The 21,166-nt window shown below is 43.5% G+C and overlaps 1 long non-coding RNA gene across 1 annotated transcript in view; it reads left to right on the top strand.

Annotated features, from left to right (window-relative positions):
* The first annotated feature begins 7,708 nt into the window (after positions 1-7,708).
* The window catches only part of LOC130294050 (uncharacterized), a 41,967-nt gene continuing 28,509 nt past the window's right edge, over positions 7,709-21,166 (top strand). The window contains exons 1-2 of the long non-coding RNA XR_008848370.1: positions 7,709-7,738; positions 9,501-9,672. This is a non-coding gene — a long non-coding RNA (uncharacterized LOC130294050). The remainder of the gene's footprint in view (positions 7,739-9,500; positions 9,673-21,166) is intronic.

Genomic DNA, 21,166 nt, shown 5'->3' with positions numbered 1-21,166 from the left:
GTCCTTAAGGGGTTAATGACCGGGCCCAATTTTTCAAATCTGTCCTCTGTCTCTGACATGCTTTTACTTAGCGACACAATTCTGACATTGTTTTTTTGGGACATATTGTACTTAATATTAGTCATGAATCTTTGTTGATTCATGCAGCATTTTTTTGTGGAAAAACTCCAATATGTGAAAAATGTGAAAAAATATTTCACCCCTCAATGTCACGCCCCCTCCCATAGGCTTGTATTGAGGGGGAGGAGCGTGACATCACACGTGGGTGGAGCCGTGACATCACAATGCTCCGGCCCCGTGATCGCCAGTAACCAGACCCCGAGCGAACACGCTCCGGGGACTGATTGTAACAGGGTGCTGCGTGCAAGATCACGTGGGGTCCCCAGCGGTGGGACCCCCGCGATCAGGCATCTTATCTTTGGATAGGGGATAAGATGTCTTAGCGCCAGAGTACCCCTTTAAGGGGACCTATAGGACCACCCGCAGTCAAGATGACAGCCGGAGGCCTCCTTTCCACCTCCATGCTGCAATAAATCTGTATGGTCTGCCTTATGACAGGCTGTATAAATACATTGCATATACCACTAATCAATGTTTTACCAAAACATCCATCAAACAGTAATAGCAATCAATAGCTACAAATAGTGGGGACTTAATAAAAAAAATTTACAAAAAAAATAAAATAAAAGTAATGGAGGCTGGGGATGTGGCTAAACTGCCAATTGTACTACTTGGCTGCTATTCATGCTCGTTTATTAGACTTTCTACATAACTTTCCCTTCAAGATTGGGGTACTCGTGATAAATATACACTCTTATTATCGATGCTTCCTTGGCTGTGGCCCCGACCTCCGGCCACCTCCTCCTTTTCCCACCTCTTTGCATCCTGCTGGAGCCCCACGCATTAGAGGTTTCTATAAATACATTCAACATTTTTATGCATCGGTTAAACGGAGCCATAAACTACATTGTGACCTGTTCCAGTGGTCGGACCCCTTCGATCTGACTCTTATCCTTTGGATAGGGGATACATTTTCCAAAACTGGATAACCCCTTTAATTGCTTCCAACTGGGCGGTGTGCATATCACTGCTTGTTTTATGTTTTTTCTTCATGTTTCTGTTAGTATTTAAGCCTAATAAAACTTTTAATGAGAAAAAAAAAGTAATATGTTTTTAAAAAGTTAAAAGCCCTTCCCCCAATAAAAAATAAAATCAATAAATTATACTAATAAAAGAAATGTAAAATAAATAAATATATAAACATATTGGGGGACATGTATCATTATTTGTGTATGGTAGAAGCAGTTTACCCCTTTTCCCAAATTCTAAATTATGCGCAGAAGCGCTAAATTTATCAATCAAGCGCAATGAGCTTCATAAAGCTAAATATAGTAATCTCCTCAATCCACTCTTTGGAAAATAGAATCGATGATTTAGAGCATCTTGCTACGTTAAGTCCAAGATGGCTTATATTTGCGCAAAAAAAACAGCTCTTGCGGCAAAATTTTTGGTGTAAAGGAAAAGTATGCAGTTAATAAATCCATGTGTACTATAGATGTCACTCCAAGGTACCCCGATTAGGCCACATCTGGAGGACATGCTCTACCAAAACGTGTGCAAAAAAATGCGCAAAAAAGGGCTTGCGCAAAGTTTTGCGCAAAAAAATACACACAAAACAGGGGTAAAATCTTTGATACATGTCCCCCATTAAGTATATACGTGTGCAGAAATGTATGAACTATTAGGGTATGGTCCCATGTACCGCTTACACAGCGGATTTCACACTGCGCAAAATCAGCTGCTGCAGCGGGAAATGCGCTGTGTAATCCTGATCACCATACACACAGGGCTTTCCGGCAGCAGCCATGTGTGTGCAGTGAGTTTTGGAGGCAGGGCTGCACGCCGGTATAGCCCTATGTGTATGGTGATCGGGGATTACGCACCGTATTTCCTGCTGCAGCAACAGATTTGTGCAGCGTGAAATACGCTGCGTAAGCGGTACGTGGGACCGTACCCTTACTATATATATAGTTAATGATATCACCATGCTAAAACCCAATTTTTTTTTTTTTTAAAGCCACAATAACTGCATCTTGGAAGTTTAAAATAAGGTTGGTTTCCCAAATTGGCACATGGCGTTTTTTTTTTTTTTTTTTTTGATAAAGCAAAAAACGCATCGTCCAAATGTTATCTGAACATCAATAAGGAATTATAAAATGCCAAACCCAATTGTCTTTTCTTACTTTTGTGTTTTATCAGTCTTCTTTGGCGTATTTGGGCTCAGTGGCAGTTTTTCAAAAATTGCAGCAAAAATTTGACATTTTTTTCTTCAGGGAATCTTAGCATTTTTTCTCCCAAGAAAACACAAAGTGTGGGTTTAAAATTTTTCCAACATCTACCCCCCCCCCCCCCCCCCCAATTCTTCAATAAAGTCACATAATAAAAGGATAAAAGAAGCACATGACTAATAATAATGAAAAAAAAGCAGAGGAAAAACGCCAAGACTAAAACTCATGGGCCCAGATTTATCAGACAGTGAGAGTAATTTTCCCACAGCAACCAATCATAGCTCATCTTTCACTTTACCAGAGCTCGTTAGCTGAGCTGTGATTGGTCGCTGGGGGAAAATCACTCTATTTTTTCTCTCACGCAGTTTGATAAATCTGGGACATTATTATTTAAACCAAAAAAATTTCAGACCAAAAAAATGACAAAAATTAAGTTGTGTGTAAACATAACTGAAACAGCGTTGGTTTTTTTTCAGGTCAATAAAGAATGTCAAACAAAACTTGTGCCTTTTTATATGAAAGGAACATTGATATTGTCTAGTCAGACCTCGTCTGTATTTCTTATTAGACCTGTAACTTGACTGATTATTGTTTCTGTGCACAAGTCCTAGGCAAGAAAACGCTTGCATCCCTTCATACAGATGCCGCAGTCCTTCATACAGGTGCCACAGCCCTTCATAGGTATGCCGCAGTTCTTCACAGATATGCCACAGCCCTACATACAGGTGCCGTAGCCCTTCATACATATGCCGCAGTTCTTAACACATATGCCACAGCCCTACATACAGGTGCCGTAGCCCTTCAACATTTATGCCACAGCACTTCATACATAAGCCGCAGCCCTTCATAAATATGCCGCAGCCCTTCATACAGGTGCCGCAGCTCTTCATACATATGCTGTAGTCCTTCATACAGGTACCACAGCCCTTCATACATATGCCGCAGCCCTTCATACAGGTGCCGCAGCTCTTCATACATATGCAGCCCTTCATACAGATGCCGCAGCCCTTCATACATATGCCGCAGCCTTTCATACAGGTGCCACAGACCTTCATACATATGCCGCAGCCCTTCATACAGGTGCCACAATTCTTCATACATATGCTGCAGCCCTTCATAAATATACCGCAGTCCTTCATACAGGTGCCGCAGCTCTTCATACAAATGCAGCCCTTCATACATATGCCATAGTCCTTCATACAGGTGCCATAGCCCTACATACATATGCCGCAGCCCTTCATACAGGTGAGCAATTCTTCATACATATGCTACAGCCCTTCATAAATATGCCGCAGTCCTTAATACAGGTGTCGCAGCCCTTCATACATATGCCACAGCCCTTCATACATATGCCGCCGTTCTTCACACATATACCGCAGCCCTTCATACAGGTGCCGCAGCCCTTCATGTGTGGTGGCCCAGTACAGGAGTTGCTCTCCTGAACCCTTTCTGTCCTTTGTGGTGGACTCTATTCCAAATTGCTCCCTTATAAACCAAGGGAGGAGCTAGTTCAGTCTAGAGTCTGCTGAGTACAGTACAGTCAAGACCTGAGAGAGTCTGGTGTCCTGAAGAGACCTAAGGTCTAACCATGCAGCTACACTTCCATCACCAAGTGCCCCTTCAGATGAATGTCAAAGCCTGGTAAGCAATCACAGGGGTGAAGTCAAGTCAGTCATAGTCAAGTCAGTCGTCTGCTCAAATCAGCGTGGGTCAGCATAATTCAGTCCAAATCCACGACAAGTCTCAGCGAGCCCGCAAGTCTCCTTAAGTCACTGATCATCTTCTTGGGCATAACTCTGTAAAGACTATTAGCTGTAAAGACTATTCCATCTGTCTACTTCAGTAAAGCTACCATTGTTCCGTAACTTTGCATCAGAGTGATTATTTGCCCAGCGCCTAGCCCAGGAACCAGCGGCCATACCTCGGTTGGTGTAGAGGAAACCACGCCCTGGCATCACGAACACAAGGGGTTAATGCCATCTGCCCCTAGGGTAATAACATCTGCTGTTCATCACACCCTCACCACAACTTTGGCGTCCTACGAACAGGATACGGGTGTGCGCCTTATGCAAAAAGTACCCCCCCAATCTGAACTGGGTCCAGTATTGCAGAGGAAAACGCACAACAGTATTGCAGAGAAAAATGCACGAGCGACCGAAATGGTGCCAGAAAGTGTACAGGACTTTGTCAGTGAAACTTGTATGTTGGCGTTTGTGAAATAGAGGGGGAGGTGAAGAAACGTTTACTGTCTGCCATCGTGAACCGTATAAAAGTTGTGCCTGCCATGTGTAAAATATGGGCCGAAGTAATGCTGCGTAACAAAATGCTGGCTGCACCTGAAAGAGTTAAAGGGGTATTCCAGGAAAAGACTTTTTTATATATATATCAACTGCCTCCAGAAAGTTAAACAGATTTGTAAATTACTTCTATTAAAAATCCTTAATCTTTTGCATATTCTTTCTACTAAATTACGGGTAGAGGCATTAGATGCTGCAGCCCTTCATACATATGTCGCAGCCCTTCATACATATGTCGCAGCCCTTCATACATATGTCACAGCCCTTCGTACAGATGCCGCAGCTCTTCATACATATGTCGCAGCTCTTCATACATATGTCGCAGCCCTTAATACATATGTCGCAGCCCTTCATACAAAATGTCGCAACCCTTCATACATATGCCCCAGCCCTTCATACATATGCCACAGTTCTTCATAATATGCCGCAGCCCTTCATACATATGCCTCAGCCCTTCATACATATGCCTCAGCCCTTCATACATTAGCCACAGCCCTTCATACATATGCCCCAGCCCTTCATACATATGTCACAGCCCTTCATACAGATGCCGCAGTTCTTCATACATATGTCGCAGCCCTTCATACATATGCCCCAGCCCTTCATACATATGTCACAGCCCTTCATACATATGCCGCAGTTCTTCATACATATGCCGCAGCCCTTCATACATATGCCGCGTCGCAGCCCTTCATACATATGTCGCAGCCCTTCATACATATCCCGCAGTTCTTCATACATATGCCGCAGCCCTTCATACATATGCCGCATTGCAGCCCTTCATACATATGCCGCAGCCCTTCATACATGTCGCAGCCCTTCATACATATGTTGCAGCCCTTCATACATATGTCACAGCCCTTCATAAATATGTTTCAGCCCTTCATACATATGCCGCAGCCCTTCATACAGATGTTGCAGTTCTTCATACATATGTCACAGCCCTTCATACATATGTCGCAGCCCTTCATACATATGCCGCAGCCCTTCAAACATATGCCGCAGCCCTTCATACATATGTTGCAGCCCTTCATACATATGTCGCAGCCCTTCATACATATGCTGTAGCCCTTCATACAGATGCCGCCGTTCTTCATACATATGCCGCAGCCCTTCATACATATGTCGCAGCCCTTCATACATATGTCACAGCCCTTCATACATATGTCGCAGCCCTTCATATATATGCTGCAGCCCTTCATACATATGTCGCAGCCCTTCATACATATGCTGCAGCCCTTCATACAGATGCCGCCGTTCTTCATACATATGTCGAAGCCCTTCATACATATGCCGCAGCCCTTCATACATATGCCGCAGCCCTTCATACATATGTCGCAGCGCTTCATACTTATGTCGCAGCCCTTCATACATATGTTTCAGCCCTTCATACATATGTTGCAGCCCTTCATACAGATGTTGCCGTTCTTCCTACATATGTCGCAGCCTTTCATACATATTCTGCAGCCCTTCATACATATGCCGCAGCCCTTCATACATATGTTGCAGCCCTTCATACATATGTCGTAGCCCTTCATACATATGCTGCAGCCCTTCATACATATGTCGCAGCCCTTCATACATATGCCGCAGCCCTTCATACAGATGCCGCCGTTCTTCATACATATGTCGAAGCCCTTCATACATATGCCGCAGTTCTTCATACATATGCTGCAGCCCTTCATACATATGCCACGTCGCATCCCTTCATACATATGCCGCAGCCCTTCATACATATGTCGCAGCCCTTCATACATATGTTTCAGCCCTTAATACATATGCCGCAGCCCTTCATACAGATGTTGCCGTTCTTCATACATATGTCGCAGCCCTTCATACAGATGCCGCAGCCCTTCATACATATGCCGCAGCCCTTCATACATATGTTGCAGCCCTTCATACATATGTCGCAGCCCTTCATACAGATGCCACAGCTTTTCATACAGATGCCGCAGCCCTTCATACATATGTTGCAGCCCTTCATACAGATGCCGCAGCCCTTCATACATATGCCGCATCGCAGCCCTTCATACATGTCGCAGCCCTTCATACATATGCTGCAGTTCTTCATACATATGCCGCAGCCCTTCATACATATGCTGCGTCACAGCCCTTCATATATGTCGCAGCCTTTCATAGATATATGCCGCAGTTCTTCATACATATGCCGCAGCCCTTCATTCATATGCCGCGTTGCAGCCCTTCATACATGTCGCAGCCCTTCATACATATGCTGCAGTTCTTCATACATATGCCGCAGCCCTTCATACATATGCCGCGTTGCAGCCCTTCATACATATGTCACAGCCCTTCATACATAAGTTGCAGCCCTTCATACAGATGCCGCAGCCCTTCATACATATGCCGCAGCCCTTCATACATATGCCGCGTCGCAGCCCTTCATACATGTCGAAGCCCTTCATACATATGCCGCAGTTCTTCATACATATGCCGCAGCCCTTCATACATATGCCGCGTCGCAGCCCTTCATATATGTCGCAGCCTTTCATACATATGCCGCAGTTCTTCATACATATGCCGCAGTTCTTCATACATATGCCGCAGCCCTTCATACATATGCCGCGTCGCAGCCCTTCATATATGTCGCAGCCTTTCATACATATGCCGCAGTTCTTCATACATATGCCGCAGCCCTTCATACATATGCCGCGTCGCAGCCCTTCATACATGTCGCAGCCTTTCATACATATGCCGCAGCCCTTCATACATATGCCGTGTCGCAGCCCTTCATACATGTCGCAGCCCTTCATACATATGCCGCAGTTCTTCATACATATGCCGCAGTTCTTCATACATATGCCGCAGCCCTTCATACATATGCTGCAGTTCTTCATACATATGCCGCAGCCCTTCATACATACATATGCCACGTTGCAGCCCTTCATACATATGTCACAGCCCTTCATACATATGTTGCAGCCCTTCATACATGTCGCAGCCCTTCATACATATGCCGCAGTTCTTCATACATATGTCGAGGCTTTGCAGATCTTCCCCGTGCTGTGCGCCTGTGAGACGAAGGCTGCGGAGGAGCGTCCGTCGTTGCTCGCCATCCCCCCTACACGGGGCCCCATCCAGGGCCGGTTGTTGGCAGCAGCCCCGGAGCCGCAGCTCTGCCGCCGGGGGAGAGAGGTAATAAATAACCCGGAGAGAGAGAGCAGCGTCTGACCTAACAAATACCCACTGGAAAATCAGCACATCCCACCCCCGAGCCTGGAGCCAGCTGCAGACAGACAGAAGGGACAGGCTGCCAATAATATAACCTCCCACATACCTGTCAGAGTAATGTCTCCGGCTAGGAGTCATCAGAGTGCCCAGCCTGGCCCTGGTACAGAGATCAGGGCACTGCCTGTCATCTCCTCCGTCATCGCCGCACAGTCTGAACAGTCATTATGGGAGATATATAGCTGCAGCCCGATAATGTCACTTTTCTATACACTTTTAATTCATTTCACTAAGAAGAAATTGTCTGTAAAGTGGCCATGTAGAGTACAGACCAGTGTGCGCCTATATCAGCTGTGCAAAGACACTTTTATGTACAGGATTTTACTGTTTTTTAGTATAGGAGTTAGTTCACACCGGACTGAAATGCTGCAGTTATTTGGGAAAAGCTGCAACAAATCTGCGGCAAATCCTCAACATGTCTGCTGGATTTTAGTCCGGGGTCTAGTCCTGGGAAAAACAGTGTGGGAACTCATCCAAAATCTCCAGTCAAGGGCTGGTCCTGCTAATGGGAATGGTATTCCTGCTGTGTAAAAAGTGCAGGAACTCATTTCCCATGCGTTTCTGCAGGACTTGAGCCCTGATTTTAGTCATGTGTGAACATACTCTAAGGCCCCATTTCACAACTTCCACGTGGAAAATGTAGCTTATAAAATACCGGTGCAGCAGTCTTCCATTGTTTTCAATAGGATTCTGTTCCACATTGATTTCTATGGCTGAACTCTCCATTCAGGACCTATGCACTATTTACAGCAGACTCAAAAGCGCAGCGGCCAGCACTTTTAAGCCTCCTGTAAAAAGCTCATAGTTTGGCCATAGAAATCAATGAGGTCTGTTGCTCCTATTAACAGTATACGTCAGCATTACGTTTTCGTCAGGTTGTCACGGATACAACATACGGGGGCTATAACGTAGTGTAAACCTAATATTAATTGGAAAAATTTGCCACAAATCAGATTTCAGTCCTGTGTGAACACACTCTAAGGGGAAGATGTATCTATATGTGTCTGTGTGCAGCCACTTTACAGCTTTTTATTTTTTTTCTGTATTTTTGGCTCATGTGCGCCAATTATATCAAAACGGCCACAGACTTTGATAGATTTTTCACAAATGAGAAATCACCTCAGAACTTGCTTTAGGATGTAATTTTTTCTTTAGTTTTTTTTTTCCTCCACACCTTTTAAAAATCATAACGCTTTTCATTTTCCATCCAAAGACCTATATGAGGGCTTGTTTTTTGCGCAACCAATTTTACTTTTTAATTAAATCAATAATTTTACCACACAATCTACTGCAAAACCCCCCAAAAACATTTTTGTGGGGCAAAATTGAAAAAAAACACACCATTTTGTAACTTTTGGGGGCTTTCAATTCCAGGCAGTGCACCATTCGGTAAAAATGACACCTTATCTTTATTCTGTAGGTCCATACGATTAAAATGATACCCTACTTATATAGGTTTTATTTTGCTTTACTTCTTTAAAAAAAAATATAACCTTTTGTACGAAAATTAGTGTGTTTAAAAATGTCCTCTTCCGACCCCTATAACTTTTTTATTTTTCAGTATACAGGGATATGTGTGGGCTCATTTTTTGCGCCGTGATCTGAAGTTTTTATCGGCACCAGTTTTGTTTTGATGGGACTTTTTGACCACTTTTTATAATTTTTTTAGGGTATACAAAGTGACCAAAAATTTGCAATTCTCGACTTTGAGTGATGTAGTGGGAGCGGAAGTGACCTCACTCTGCACGCGCTTCGGCGACAGGATACCATAAAAAGGACTGGGCGGGCACTTAGTGTCACCACGCCAGCCGGTTCACAGCTTCCACACATCGGATATCCAAGTAAGTCTGCTCCCCTTTCCATAGCAATGACATCATGCCAGCACTTTACCTAACTTATTAGCCTGCATTCATCCTCACTGGGACCCTGCTTTACTGCAGATATACTCCCACTTTGCCAATTCCTACATATCGCCGAATATATGCCATCTTACATAAGCCAACCCAAATAAAGGTATGCTATCTACATACCGTATATACTCGAGTATAAGCCGAGTTTTTCAGCACGATTTTTCGTGCTGAAAACGCCCCCCTCGGCTTATACTCGAGTGAACTCTCCGCCTGTCAATGCCTTCTCAGTGGTCTTCAACCTGTGGACCTCCAGATGTTGCAAAACTACAACTCACAGCATGCCCAGACAGCCATCGGCCCCGGACTAGTGACGTTGCGACGACGCACAGGGACGTCCGTGTGGCAGCGTCCCTGTGCATCGTCGTCAAGGCAATGTCACTAGTCCGGGGCCGGCCCGGAGCGGAGAAGAGGGCCTCCCGGTGAAGATGGACAGCCCGGAACGACTAACCCTCCCCACCGGACGGTCCCTGCAGCAAAGATGGCCCAGACCAGCTCACCCTTCCTTCCCACCGAGGGGAGGTGAGTAGAAAACTAAAGGGGGGTCTGGATGATGACGAAGGCCGCAGTGGTCTTCAACCTGTGGACCTCCAGATGTTTCAAAACTACAACTCCCAGCATGCCCGGACAGCCGATGGCTGTCCGGGCATGCCGGGAGTTGTATTTTCGCAACATCTGGAGGCCCGCAGGTTGAAGACAACTGATGAAGGGATTGACAGGCGGTGATGATGAAGGGGGGGGGATGATGACAGGGTGATGATGACGAGGGGGATGATGACAGGCGGTGATGATGGCGGGGGTCTGGATGATGACAGGGTGATGATGACAGGGGTGTTAATGACAGGGGGGGATGATGGCAGGGGGGGATGATGTATTTCCCACCCTAGGCTTATAGTCAAGTCAATAACTTTTCCTGGGTTTTGGGGGTGAAATTAGGGGCCTCGGCTTATATTCGGGTCGGCTTATACTCGAGTATATATACGGTACTTTCAGGAATTCTCAAATTTTTTTTTTTTTTTACGTATACGCCATTGACCATGCGGTTAAAGTAATGATATATGTTTATAGTTCAGACATTTACGCACGCGGCGGTACCACACATGTTTATGTTCATTTTTGTTTACATTATTTTTTTTCAATGGGAAAAGGGGGTTGATTCAAACTTTTATTAGGGAAGGGGTTAAATCACTTTTATGAACTTTTTTTTTTTTTACACAATTTTATATTAGATGCAATCTTCAGATTTCATACACTGTTCAATGGTACGCCATAGCATAGCATAGCATTGATCAGTGTTATCGATGCTCTGCTGCTCTAGTCTGCCTTGGCTGGCTGGAGCATCAGATCATCGATCAGATGGCAAGGGGCCAGGTAGGGGCCCTCCCGCCGTCCTCTCAGCTGATCGGGTGAAACTACGGTGGTCCTGATCAGCACTGCTGAGCAGCCGGGAAGTGTTTTTTTTTAACATTTTATATGCCAAAGTCAACTTTCATTGAGGCATCTAAGGGGTTAATGCCGGGCATCACTGTGAGCGGTGATGTCTGGTATTAGCCACAGGACCCGGCGGCAGATAGACCACCCCGCTATGACCCGAAGGGGAGTGGGACAAGGGCGGACAGGTGTCTTCATCCTCAAGAGGTTAAGAAAGACACAGGCCCTGATTTATCAATCAGCCTGAAACCCTAATTGACTGGTTTTTCCCATAGCAACCAATCACAGCTCAGCTTTCACGTCTTAACGAACTCTTGTACAGTGAAAGTTGAGCTGTGATTGGTTGCTATGGGAAAAAAACAGACAATTAGGGTTTCAGGCTGATTGATAAATCAGGGCCATCATTTATAAATCTCATCCACTGCATAGTCAAGAATGAAGCCCTGCATTTACAGTCACTTTTGCCAAATATGTATGGGGTCTAAGGCAGTGTTTACTCACCAGGGTAAAACTACAACTCTCAGCATGCCTGGGTAGCAAAAAGCCATCCGGGCATGCTGGGAGTTGTGGTTTTGCAACAGCTGGAGGCACCCCAAATCTGTAGCATTTCAGTTCTGTGTGAATATACCCTAAGGGCACGTTTACTAGGAGGTATCTACTGCGAGTTTCCCGCTGCAGGTTTTGGAAATTCCACAGCACATTACATTGATTTTAATACGATTCAATGTAGAACCGGGTCTTAGGGTACGGTCAGGGTACAGTCCCAAGTAGCGTATATGCCGCATATTTTGCTACGTATCTGCTGCTGCGTATTTTCCTAACCATCTCCAAATCAGCTGCAGAAAATGGTATATGCTACGTGGGACCGTACCCTAGGACCTCCGCCACAGACCCCATTTAAGTCAATAGGGTCTGTGGTGGATTTTCAACAAACAAACTTGCAGCGGGAAATACGCCCATGTGAACATACCCTTAGGATTTATTTAGGCGGCAGAACTGATCCAGTCAGCGTTCAGACCGCTCACACATGCACAGTCTCCATTGATGGCAATACAGGCCTAAGCGGAGTCCGGAATTGAAATATCCACAGGTAAATCCATGTGCACAGTGCATCAGATTCACAAATTCACACTTCGGAATTTGGGAAGTGGAATTTGTGAACGGAAAATCCACTTGGAAATTTCTGCCTGAAAAATGGCGTCTATTGGAGACTGCAGTGTCCGCACGGTCCTAGCGCCAACCGATTCAGTCGGCACTGGCCGCACTCGGAATCTCAAGGTGGAAATTCTCTGCCCGGAGATTCGGTAGTGTGAACCTAGCCTTACTGTCAGGACAATTGTCAGGATAATTGACGTGTATTATAACAGGCAGATATATAGAGTAGATACAGTAGGCTATGTGTGTGTAATAGAAACTAGGGCTGGGCGGTATGACCAAATGTGTGTATCACGGTATTTTTTTTTACTTTTGGCAGTTCCACGGTATATAACACTATTTCCTCCTCCTCCTCCCCTCTCCCCCCCCCCACCCCCCAAATTAATTATCAGCCTAGCACTGCCTAACGCTGGGGACAGGAACGTGGGACAGCCGTCAGCCTATCAGCGGCCGCAGCGATGTTCCGCCTCGGCCGGTGATAGGCTGAGCACTCTGTCATGCATGTAAGGAGCTCTGGCCGGCTTCTTACATGACGGTGGGCTCAGCCTATCACCGGCCGAGGCGGAACATCGCTGCGACCGGTGATAGGCTGACGTCTCTCCGACGTACCTGTCCCCAGGAAGCAGGTGAGGCCGGTACCGGACCAACGGGAGGTGAGTAAACGTTTATTTTTTGCAGCCCCGATACCGCACAGTATAGAGCAGTGGTCTTCAACCTGCGGACCTCCAGATGTTGCAAAACTACAACTCCCAGCATGCCCGGACAGCCGTTGGCTGTCCGGGCATGCTGGGAGTTGTAGTTTTGCAACATCTGGAGGTCCGCAGGTTGAAGACCACTGGTATAAAGTTTCAGCGCCAGCGGCCGCAACAAACAGAAGGACAAGGAGGGCAGCGCTTGCCGGTGATATGTGAGTATTTACCCCAATGGGGACAGCGCTGGGCTGGGCTGATAATTAATTGGGGGGGGGGGGGGGGGGCAGAACAGCACTCGCGGGTCACATATGATTAGTTCCCCGATGTGGGGACAGCGCAGCACTGGGCTGATAATTAATTAATTCCCGAGGGGGAGGGGCCAAACCGGTATTGCGGTATGGGTCAAAATTAATATCGCGCAGCACTAAAATTTCGGTATTCAGTATGAACCGGTATACCGCCCAGCCCTAATAGAAACCACAGCAAAACATTCGCATGATGGAATTGCACCTAAATCCTCAGTGTGTGAACTTAGCCTTATTATTTATAATGCAGGACGTGTAACATAATAAACATTACCTATCCTCCATAGCAGATAGTATACCAGACCCACTGGAGTGCAGCATGTTCCTACATATAACCTTATACATAAAATGACATGACAGTCACAATGTTACCCTCCCCATAAATCAAGACCCCATCTCAGACCATCATCCTGACAACAGAAATACTGTCAGAATTCAATGGACAGGGGTGACTGGAATTATGCAACCAAGTACTATACAGATTCCGTAAATCCCATAGAAGCACACTGATCTACTCTATCTCCATAACTCCTATTCCCTTCTATGGGAATTATGGAAACAGTGTATAACAACCTACCCAGATCCTGTAATCCCATTACCAATGGATGTTTCTTCCCATATAGATTTCACTGTAAGGCTCTCACTGGGATGTTTTTTCTTTTTTTAGTTTTATTGAACTGAAATTGAAAAGCAGCATAAGAAGCAACTTAAAAAAAATTCTGGAAAAAAAACTGCTCAAAAAATTGATCACATTTTCAGCAGTTTTTTCATAAAAAAAAAAAAGCCATTTTTCTTTTTAAAGCTGAAAATACAGATATTAACCCCTTATTTACATAGCGTTTTTCCGTTTTTGCACTTTCGTTTTTTCCCCCTTACATTTTAAAAATCATAAACCTTTCAATTTTGCACCTAAAAATCCATATAATGGCTTATTTTTAGCGCCACCAATTCTACTTTGTAATGACATCAAGTCAATGTACCCAAAAATCATTGTGCGACAAAATGGTAGAAAAAACACAATTTTGTAACTTTTGGGGGCTTCCGTTTTGTAGCTTCTGTTTCTACGCAGTAAATTTTTTGGTAAAAATGACACCTTATCTTTATTCTGTCGGTCCATACAATTAAAATGATCCCCTACTTATATAGGTTTGGTACTTCTGAAAAAAATCATAACTACATGCAGGAAAATGTATACGTTTAAAATTGTCATCTTCTGGCCCCTATAACTTTTTATTTTTCCATGTACGGGACGATATGAGGGCTCATTTTTTGCGCTGTGATCTGAAGTTTTTATTGGTACTATTTTTGTTTTGATCAGACTTTTTGATCGATTTTTGTTAATTTTTTATGGTATAAAAAGTGACCAAAAATACGCTATTTGGGACTTTGGAATTTTTTTGCGCATACGCCATTGACTAAGCGGTTTAATTAATAATATATTTTTATAATTTGGACATTTACGCATGTGGCGATACCACATATGTTTATTTTTAATTTTATTTACACAGTTTGGGTTATTTTTTATGGGAAAAGGGGGAACGGGTTAAATCATCGTTATTAATTTTTTTTTTTCCCACTTTTTTTTTGCAATATTATAGTCCCCATAGGGGACTATAACATGCAGTACATTGATTCATTACACTGCTTACTTCCATTGCATTGCAAGGCATTGATCAGTGTTATCGGCAGTTGATTGCTCAAGCCTGGATTTCAGGCTTGGAGTATTCAATCGCCGATCGGATGCGCAGGTGGCAGATAAGGCATCCTCCTACTACGTCCTAACTGATTGGGACATCGCAATTTTACCGCGATGGTCCCGATCAGCCCGACTGAGCAGCCAGGAAGCTTTCACTTTCACTTTAGAGGTGGTGATCAACTTGGATCACTGCGTCTAAAGAGTTAATGCTGGACATCTGCCGGAACGGCGATGTCCGGCATTAGCCACGGGTCGGGGCTGCTGTAAGCAGCCGGGACCGTGCGGGTATGATGCAAGCTCATCCCCTGAGCTCGTTTCATTACCCTCCCTTGCCGCAGCGCCGTATAAACCCGGCATTTTGCGGCAAGGGGTTAATATATTTACGCAGATTTTTTGCAAAAGCATTGCCACTTTTTATCTCCTACACTATTTAAAGGGATACTCTGGTGAAATGTATTTTTCAAATCAACTGGTGCCAGAAAGTTAAACAGATTTTTAAAGTACTTCTCTTAAAAAATCTTAATCCTTCCAGTACTTATCAGCTGCTGTATGCTACACAGGAAGTTGAGTTGTTCTCTCCAGTCTGACCACAGTGCTCTCGGCTGACACCTCTGTCCATGTCAGGAACTGTCCAGAGCAGGAGAGGTTTGATATGGGTATTTGCTCCTACTCTGGACAATTCCTGACACATCAGACAGAAAAGAACAACTTAACTACCTCTGTAGCATACAGCAGCTGAAAAGTACTGGTAGGGTTAAGATTTTTTAATAGAAGTAATTTACAAATCTGTTTCTGAAGCCAGTTATTATGCAAAAACAAATTTCCACTTAGGTTATTTTATCATGACATCTTAGGATGAAGTCAAATTTGCTTTAACTTTTGCAGTGACAGCTGATTTATCAAGTGCAACAATTTAAAATTGCTGCTGATTTTTTATCAATCTTACTCCAGATTTGACCACACTTTAAAACTTATTTAGATCTAAGCTGGTAAAGCGTTCTTAGATTTTGGGATAAGGTGTCCTGTGTGTGTACATGAGGGGCAGCCCTATTTCTGGCCATTATATAACCTGTATATTGTATTTTTCGGCAGATTTCTGCTCTGCAGACTTCAACTATAATTTGCAGTTCTCCCAGAGCTGGTGGGTGGCGCTCCCTCCTCCCGCCCCCCTCCATAGTCTTCTATTACTTATCTTATAGACACAGGACAAATCTAAGCTGATTTTCAGAGAATATGATTTGAGCAGTAGGAGGAGGGAGGAAGAGGGAGGGGAAAAGGTTTAATAACAGGAGAAAGAAGCATTTTTGTCTAATAAGAAACATTACAAAGTTTCTTATATTCGCTTGTACTATTGATCTATGCAATAGTTTGTTCAAATGACAGTGACTAAACTAGTTATAAAAGTTTTTGATAAATTTGGTACAAGCACATATGATGTACGCACAGGCAATGGCAGAAAAAATAACTTATTTTCCACAGACAAGGATGAATTCCCTTCTAAATGTGCACATAGCCTAACCCTTCCAGCATTTCAATACAAAAATATACCACATAATGTCTGCTTCACATCATGTGGATTTTGGTGCAGATTTATTGGGGGTTTGTTAAAGCAAAGAATTACCAGTGCAAGAATTCACTGGATTGATAAATTTGGGCGCATGGGAACCAGATGGAGAAATCTCTGTCTGAGACTTCTATTATATTTTCACCAGCCGGGGTGGCTTTGCCTCATTCATGCAAATATATGCCCCTCAAATAAAAGTCACACCCACTTGGTAAACGGTGTAGAAAACAGCAAAAAAAATAAATAAATAAATATCACCTGGATCATGTGTAAAAATTTGTAAAACATTTTGTGGAAAAAAATTGCTTTTCATAAATACCCCCATAGTGTAGATGACATAAATGAAATGTCATGACTGTGTTTGCATTTTTTTTAAATTAATTGTGGTGGCCCAGTGCGGGAGTTGTTACACCGTACCCATGCTGCCCTGTCAGGCAAAAGATGTCTGATCGCGGGGGGCCCGCCACTGGGACCCCCGCAATCTCCCTGCAGCACCCGCATTCTATGCAGGAGCTGCATCTCCAGTTTTGGAAAACTCCGAGTTTTCTGGGACTGGGGACGTGACATCACGCCACGCCCCCTCCATTCATGTCTATGAGAGGGAGCGTGATGGCCATCACGCACCCTCCCATAGACATGACTGGAGGGGGCATGGCCTGACATCACGTCCCCAGTCCCGGAAAACCAGAGGTTTCCGAAACTGGAGACGCAGCTCCTGCATAGAATGTGGGTGCTGCAGGGAGATCGCGGGGGGTCCCAGCATCTTATCCCCTATGCTTTGGATAGGGGATAAAATGTTTTTTGCCCAGAATACCCCTTTAAGAAAGGTTAACATGTGATCACCAGTTGTCATGTGAGTTGTCATGTGATTGTTACCCAGAAGGTAACAAGTCAACATGGCTTGCACGAAATTGTCCAAAACCACTGCAAGTCCCAGAAAGCCCTTAAGGTCTCTGAAGTCACTGGTCACCTCCTTGGGCCTGGCTACAGTGTATAGACTTACCATCTGTCACTCAGTAAAGCTACCATTGTTCCATAACTTGGCGTCGGATTCGTTATTGCCCCCGTGCCTAGCCCAGGATCCAGCAGTATACCTTTGGGTGGTATTGAGGATAAACCACGCCCTGGCATCACGAATACATGGGGTTGATGCCATCTGCCCCTAGGGTAATTCCATCTGCCCTGCATCACACCCCATACCACATAATAATATTTATTATTATCATTTACACATTTTCCATCTAAATAGGATAACAGTTTTTCAGCATATTTATTAAAAGGTTACTTCTGAGACGAAAAAATATTGTCAAATCAAGGGGTGCTAGAAAGATTACAGATGACAAGAAGTCATGTAGTCCTTTCCAGTAGGACACAGTGCTTTCTGCTGCCAACTCAGGGACTAAACAGTTCCTGACACGGACAGAGGTGGCAGCAGGGAACATTGTGCCAGATTTGAAAGAATACATTACATTGAGCCCCTGATGAAGTACTGCAAGACTTGAGTTTTCAAATAGACAGAGTTAAAAAACCTTTTGATATGTTGTGGAGACATTAAAAGTTTTGATCATGTTCACGCGACAACTGATGGTTAGGTAAAGGTAGTGCACAGAGCGTTCTCTCCCGGCTCTAAACCACATGACTGAAACAGGCACATAATACAAGTCTATGGGCCCATTATGGCCCCATAGACAGAAAGCAGGGAGAGACGCGCTCAGCCACGTTCTTTTCTCCACGCTTGTTCTAGTGATTGGTCACAGTCTGAACATTTGACATGTCTTTAGAAAATGACAAATTTTTTTTTTTTTTTTTTTATGACAGGTACACTTTAAATAAGTAATTTAAAAATCTGAATGAAATCTTTCTGGTGACAGTTAATTGGAAAAAAACGTGCGGTTTAATAACAATATATTTTTATAGTTCGGACATTTCCGCACACGGTGATACCATATATGTTTATTTTTATTTTTATTTACACTGTGTTTTTTTTTTTTATGGGAAAAGGGGGGTGATTCAAACTTTTAAAAGGGAAGGGGTTAAATGATATTTATTCACTTTTTTTTGTTCACTTTTTTTTTGCAGTGTTATAGGTCCCATAGGGACCTATAACACTGCACACACTGATCTTTCACATTGATCACTGGTTTCTCATAAGAAACCAGTGATCGATGATTCTGCCGCTTGACTGATCATGCCTGAATCTCAGGTAAGGACCCTCCCGCTGTCCTGTAAGCTGTTCGGGATGCCACGATTTCGCTATCCCAAACAGCCCACTGAGCTAACCGGCATGGTTTCAGTTTCACTTTAGACGCGGCGTTCAACTTTGAACGCCGCGTCTAAAGAGTTAATAGCGTGCGGCACAGCTATCAATGCCGCGCGCTATTAGCCACGGGTCCCGGCCGTTGTTATTAGCCGGGCCCGACCCGCTATGACGCGGGGGCCACGCCGTGGCCCCGCGTTATAGATCGGGAGCGGACACATGACGTTCCAGTACGTCATGTGTCCTTAAGGGGTTAAAGATAAGGGTGACCAAATAGCAGTAACTCTGACACTGTTTATTTATTTATTTATTTAGCTTTTTCTATAGCATTAACCATGGGGAACAAAGAATGTTATATTTTACAATCTTTTTTGTTTATTAAATTAAATATGAAAAAGGGGGGAATTGTTTTGAATTTTGAAATTATTATGAAACTTAATAGTGTTGGGCGCGAATATTCGCATTTCGAATTTTTATTGCGAATATTGAGAATATATTCGCTATATATTCAAAATTACAAATATTCACTTTTTTCCACATATTCGCATATTCCTTCTTTACACTTGTGGCCCAATTAGAATGATGCAAATACACTTGTCAGAGGTTATCAACAACATCCCGAGCAACCAATAGTAAAGTTGCCCACCCCCTCACTGTTTTCTTCCTGGAATACGGAAATATGCGAATATTCGCATATGTGAATATTCGCATATGCGAATATATCAAATACGCGAAATTCACGAATATAGGACGAATATTCGTCTATATTTTCGCAAAATATCGCAAATTCGAATATGGGCAGTGCCGCTCATCACTAAAACTTAATATACCTTTTTTGTAAAAATTTTTATAGCAATTTAAAAAAACAAATTCTAAAACAGAAGTAATGTCTGAGTGCGGCTATGTTACGCTATGTCCGCAAAGAAATTCTGCTGCAGCAGAGTTCCATTCATTTCAATGAGATTTTGCTTGCTGGGAGTTGTAATTTTGCAAGGGCTGGAGGCACCCTGGTTGAGAAACATTGGTCTAACCCCTCAGATGCCACAGTCACAACTGGCAGCAGATGTCAGCTGTTTAGGAGAGCCAGCACCCACCCACACATTGAGATGGGTTAGTTTTTTGTCGGGTTATTCAAAGTTATTTTGGTGCATTGTGTCTGTGATATGTCTGCACCAGTGTGCGGCAGGAAAATCTCACAAACAAGACATAGCACTGTGAAAAGCCAAAAAGGGGTGTGGTATGTTGCAAAGGGGCATGGTTATCCTGAAAAGGGGCGTGGTTATCCTGAAAGGGGGCGTGGTTTCACAACCCAACCTAATTACTATTGAATTCAAAGGAAATCCTGTGAAAAATGGCAGAAAATTTCCACCTAGAAATAGCTGGTCAGAAAATGTTCCCAACTTGTAACTCTGTGAATCCCCATAATAAATAGAGAGGAATCCTGTTAGTAAAAACCCAACATTCTTACTGTCATAATTTTCTTCCAGCATGCACTGAACAGTCATAACAATAGGGCTGGGTTTCCAAAGTGCAGTTTATTGCATATTGAAAGTCAGGGGGGGAAAAAATGGTGGGAAAAGCAGCCTGCATTTTTACCGCAAATAATCGTAATTTAGCGATGCAATTTTTTTAAACGATTCGCCTGTAAAAACCATGCTGCCAATAACTGCATTGCAATACCATGGCAATCCCTCGTAGAAATGCATTCCATTCCTCTAATTCATTATTCCACAAGCATTTAACCCCTTAATCCTAAGTTTCCTGTTTTTGGAAAACTGCCACTGCAGTTTTTGAACCAAAGCCAGAAATGTATTCAAAAGGAATAGGACATATAAAGGAAAGACTTACACTTCTCCTCCCTTATGGATCCACTTCTGACTTTGGCTCAAAAACTGCAGTGGCAGTATTCCAAAAACTGCCAGAAAAAAAACCAAGTGGAAACTTAGCCTAAGGACGCAGCCCTTTTTCACCTTAAGGACTGAGCCCTTTTTCGCAATTCTGACCACCGTCGCTTTACGCATTAATAACTCTAAAACGCTTTTACTAAATATTCTGATTCTGAGTTTGTTATTTCGTGACATATTCTACTTTATTTTGGTGGTAAATTTTCGTCGTTACTTGCATCTTTTTTTGGTGAAAAATCCCAAAATTTCATGAAAATTTGGAAAATTTTGCATTTTTCTAACTTTAAAGCTCTCTGCTTGTAAGGAAAATGGATATTCCAAATACATTTTATTTTTATTCACAAATACAATATGTCCACTTTATGTTGGCATCATAAAATGGACATATTTTTACTTTTTGGAAAAATTAGAGGGCTTCAAAGTA

Source organism: Hyla sarda, chromosome 10, assembly GCF_029499605.1.
Source record: "Hyla sarda isolate aHylSar1 chromosome 10, aHylSar1.hap1, whole genome shotgun sequence".
Classification (NCBI taxonomy): domain Eukaryota; kingdom Metazoa; phylum Chordata; class Amphibia; order Anura; family Hylidae; genus Hyla; species Hyla sarda.
This window is presented reverse-complemented; position numbering and strand designations above follow the sequence as displayed.